Genomic DNA, 5,417 nt, shown 5'->3' on the forward strand with positions numbered 1-5,417 from the left:
GTGAACAAAACCATCAACAAGATCCGGGTAAATGATACCGTACGTGTTTTTTGGTGTTTATGGACGGAGAAGGAACAAAATCTTTGATGGGACTTCAACTCCTAATTGTTCTCTAAAATCAAAGTGTTTAGTTAACCTTTTTAGTTGGAGCAATCTATCCCCCGTGAATGATATTATCCCCCTTTTAGATTTCATTGCTCCCACTCCCAAATGCTTAGTAGCCTTGAGTCTTTTGCTCATGGTTTTAAACTCCCATTTCTTTACTAGTTTTCTTTTGTAGTGTCTGGAGTTTTTAGCCTTTTCTTTGTAAAGTTTGCATCTGCTTGATGCTTTTGAATATGAATATAACAACTTAGTTCACCAAAAAAAAAAAATTATTATTTTTGTTCCAACTTATGTTACTTTGGCTTGTTTGAAGTTTAGTGGGATGCTTGTGATATATTTTTGCATAACGTCGAAGTTGGTTAGATTCGTACGATGTTTGTTGGCTTAATTTTAATGTATGAATTATTTCGGAGTATTTTTATTATTGTTTTGATGGCTATTATTGGTTGTGTTTCGTTTTCTATTGAATAAGAATATAGCAGTCGTAGAAAAAATAGGCATTGCTTGCCAAAATAATACTAGAAATAATGAGGACTTACCGATAGAGTCCCTCGGTAACAAGTGTAATTGCAAATATCGATTTTCAGGTTGCCGAGGGACGTCCCTCATTATTTTCAAATATCAAAGTACTTTTCATTTAGCTTACCGATGGACATTCCTCAGTAAAATGAAAAATATAATTGTTAAATATTTTATTTATCGAGGGTTGTCCCTCGGTGTATTTAAAATTTTAATTTAATTAACATTAATATACCGATGTATGTCCCTCAGTATAAATAATATATCAATATTATATATATTTCATAAGTACCGAGGTCGTCCCTCGCATATTTAATTTTGCATGAATGTGAGAAGGAAGTACCGAGGATGTGTGAGGGTCTCCATCGGTATTTGCCGAGAGTGTCCCTCGGTATTATTTACCAAGGGTCAAATTACCCACAAGCCTAGTACCGATGGCGTCCCTCGGTAAATCCTGGTTACCGATGGACGTCCCTCGGTAAATTCCGTAGGTAAATCAGGATTTTTTAGTAGTGATAGCCAATGTTGCAACAGTCTATTTGGATGTAATAATAGATTGATTTTGTTATCTTTTTATCTCTTCCTCCCTTTTGTGTTTTGTATGCTTCGATGAAAATCTACTGATGTAAGAATTTTACAGCAGTCAAATGCCTCAATAGTCGCTTCTAGTGATTGACCACCAAAATCACTCAAATTTGTTGTCCTTTAAAAGCCATTCAACTTTGCCTAGTTAGCTTTCATGGTCCTCCAACTTTTCCTAGAAAGATTTTATGATCATTTTAGCTGGAAATGCAATCTCCGGTACCTATTTAATGACACCGCAGATATAAAAAAATTAGGGCAACTTATATAAATAACTACATGTTAGTGCTTGCTTCCAATCTGTAGCTATCTTTTTGCTATTTACAATTCGTAGCTACATTTAGGCATTTTCACTCTATATGACTGTATTTGAATATACTGTTCAACCTTATTTGATGTCACATGTATTTTTTAACTTCTCTCAATACACGTGTATTCAAAATGATCTATTTAAGTGCATTTAAATACATGACAGGGGCTGTGTATTTTAGTGTGTTTATATATTGATGTATCCTTTTGTTGTGGGTGTAGTTGAATGTATTCGACTGTTTTTGAATGTATTTCGACAAAATTTCGTATACAAAATTTAAATACACCGTATTTACACGAAAAATATATATATATATATATATATATATATATATATATATATATATATATATATATATATATATATATATGTCATTCAAACAAGACATACAAATAAATACATATAGTTTGCACCAAAATACAATCAATTAATCGTATTTGAATGTCTTTCAACAAAATTTCAGATGCAAAATTTCAAATACATTGTATTTACTCGAAATATTGTATACAAACATATGTACATAGATTATTCAACCAACACATACAGTCAAATACATCTAGTTTGCCCCCGAAAATACAATCAGCCAACAACTGTATTTGACTATATTTCAACAAAATTTCAGATGATAAATTGCAAATACACTCAGATATAAGATACAACAAGGAGAAGAAGCCATGAATTCTGGTATCAGTCAGATCTAAGAAGCGTAATGGCAGAGCCATGAATTCCAGTACCTATCATATCTGAGAAGCGTAATGGCAATGGAGGAGGCAGTGGCGTTTTTTAAATCTAGTGGTGTCACCGTGGAGGAGAAAGAGGCGGAGGGGGAGATGTGGCCACCGTTGAAGCAACAATCCGTAAGAAAGCTTGCTTGGTCGGAGATCTGGTATTTGGCCGCAGAGACGAAGGAGACGGCGGCAGCCGAGGGAGAAGAGAAAGGGAAAAATGAGAGAGGCACCAGAGAGGGAAAGGTATTTGGCTGGAGAGAGGAACCGGGGGGGGGGGGGAGGAATGAGGGAGAAATACTAGTCTTAAACCTAATGTATTCTGGTATAGCTATGAATGGCAATTTGCAAAATAATTGTAGCTACTAATTATAAACAAATTAAAAGGTAATTATCAATAATTACCTCTAAGAGGTAGCTATGTCAAGTAATTATTTCAAAAAATTATATATAGATTTATTTAGGACCCAACTCATCCTAGACCCGACCCAATTCTTGATCCAACCCACTTAAAATGGGTTAACTATATAAGAGACCCTTAATAACATTTAACTAAAAGTACACAAATGATTCTTCATATCTAACATTTTAAATATTAGAGATGCCCTTAATAACATTTAAACATCGTATTATTTTACTAGTTAAATGTTATTAAGGGCATCTTTTATATAGTCAACCCATTTTAAAGGGGTCGGGTTAAGAATTAGGTCAGCTTTAGGACGGGTCGGGTCCTAAATAGATTTAAACATTGATTTTAATTGTTTTAATTTAAAAAAAAAATTATAGTTGTCACGTCATTACATAAGTTTTGTAAATTGTATTTCTGGCTAAAATGACCACGGAAAATAACTAGGCAAAGTTGAAAAACAACAAAATTGAGTGGCTTTGGTGATCAATTACTATAAGTTGAGTGACCATTCAGCCATTCAACTCAACTTTTACATCAAAGGGTGATTTGATTAACTTGCGCAATAGCAAAAATAATTTCTAGCATCAAATTTCATAGAGATAGTACTCTAATTTTTGTGGAATATACAAATAAAAATAATTATCGCATAATTTAATACAAAATTTCGTTGACCTTATTAAGCTCTCTATTATTAATATCCTATAGGTTATGTGATAAATCATATATTATTTATGTGAGATAACATGATGGATAAAATACATGTATTAGCAATACATAATTAGGAACCATTAAAGAATAAAAAGGACCTTTAAAGTATATCACATAAGAATCTCTATATCATTATTCATTGCATATAAACAATCAATTCATTATAATTTCTGCATAACTATTCTGTGAACCAAATGACTCACAACAATTAACTCTAATTGCAAGTAACACCTATTGATATAAACTAAGAGTCCACCAAAACAGATAAGGGACCAGGTACCTTATCTGTTCCCTACGACAGAAAACCAGTAAGTAAATAAGCACGATATTTACGTTGAAAATTTCTTGCTCAAGGGATAGAAAATCACGACTCACCGGAGTAGAATTTCAACTTCACTAAACGAGCAATGTTTCAGATTACAAACCCTCTGCAATCTAGGAATTAAACTCTTAATCCCTCCCCTTACAATAACTCTATTTTAAGCTAAGTCCTTAACTAACTCTAGCTAAGACTTCACTGATTCAACTAACTTTAGCTGAACCCTAACTCACCATAACTAACTCTAGTTAGGTGTTTAAACGAAAAGCTTGTAAAAATAAAATAACTACCAAACCCTTCTTGAGAGAAGTGTAGGTTTACAACATCGGGAACAAAAGATAAAGACTTAAACAACCTAGGACTTAAGACATCTTCAGTCTAGGGATCTGGTCCTTGGAGTTTATTTAAGCTTAATTTTGAAGGCTCTGAGAAAACAGTGGCGGCTGCTTCTTTCACACAAATGAGAATTCTTCCTTTGTAAGTGCTAGGTTAAATAATGCTAACATGTTGTATATATAAGGAACCAAAAGAGGAGCCATGTGAGAGGCATGTGACCATGGATAGTGACATTACAAAGGCCTTTGCCTTATAGCAGACATGCAGCTGTTGTTCTACTGAGGCACTGTGTATCGGAATTGTGCCGCAGCTTTTACAACTGTTGTGGTCGTACAACGCCCAGAGAATCTCATCAGGGACCTGGTCCCTTAGCGAGTATGTCAATCATCAAAACTATGAAATGTTTGAATTCATCAATTTTCCGAATTCATCAATTTCCCCCTTTTTGATGATGACAAACTCATAAGTGGTGTTCCTCCTGAGTATCAAGTTTTCTTTACAAATTTAGCCTCAACAACATATAGCATACAACAATATCTTACTCCATTGTAGAGGATAAGGTTCCTCTTGCGAACATGCTAGACTTGTTCACACCTGTGCAGCAAGAGTCATGAAAAAAAAAAAACTTTGTCCATTCCATTTTCTTCCTCCTTTTGGCATCATCGAAAAGAGACAGTTGGCACAAGTAAGAAGAAGTTCAGAAGCATTAACCTATGCCACTTGGGCAACTCAGCATGAATACAACCAGATTCAACAATAGCAAAAGTAAGAGAATCATATGCAAGAATTAGAGAAATTGCCAAATTTGATAAATATAGCAGTCAATTCACAACAAACATACTAAATAAATTGTCAAAATGCCAAGATCACTAGTACATAGGAAAGGGTGAGTTTAGGGGAAAGGATCATGAGTTTGCAGGTTTGAAAGAATGAAGAGCGCCGAGTAATTGGTCGACAGGGGCATCTGCAGCTTTATAAGAAGCAGGAGTTCCTCCTGAAGCGCTGCAACCTTCTGATAAGCCTGGCATTCTCTTCCCTTAACCCAACAAGTTTTTTTACTTCTTCACCGCTAGGACCAGGTCCTTCAGCTTTTCTTTTAGCAAGTTCATCTTGAAGCAAAGAGTTTTCAACTTAAAGCCTCTTTACCTCCGCTAGAGCTTTTTCATTTGCTACAATCAGACTGGAAACGATGGATGTGGACCCTGTGCCTCCCTTTTTAGGAACAAATTCACAATCTTCCAAAGTGGATAGGGAAAAAATGTGCATCTTGTTACCCTTTGTGATGTTTTCCAGTGGGTATCTTAAAGTGCTCAAAAACCTTTGCAAGAAAAAAGCCATAATGAAGACCACTCTTACCATCTTTGACATGCACAACCTTCATCGTGTGTTGCATCATGATACCAG

General features: G+C 34.8%; 1 protein-coding gene across 2 annotated transcripts in view; it reads left to right on the forward strand.

Moving 5' to 3' along the window:
* Positions 1-1,198, forward strand: part of LOC132037549 (transcription factor bHLH79-like) — a 5,431-nt gene extending 4,233 nt beyond the window's left edge. For both annotated transcript variants that reach the window (XM_059428074.1, XM_059428075.1), the window contains exon 6: positions 1,138-1,198. The gene's annotated coding sequence lies outside the window, so the exon portion shown is untranslated. The remainder of the gene's footprint in view (positions 1-1,137) is intronic.
* Positions 1,199-5,417: the final 4,219 nt, after the last annotated feature.

The sequence above is a fragment of the Lycium ferocissimum genome, chromosome 11 (genome assembly GCF_029784015.1).
Source record: "Lycium ferocissimum isolate CSIRO_LF1 chromosome 11, AGI_CSIRO_Lferr_CH_V1, whole genome shotgun sequence".
Lineage (NCBI taxonomy): Eukaryota > Viridiplantae > Streptophyta > Magnoliopsida > Solanales > Solanaceae > Lycium > Lycium ferocissimum.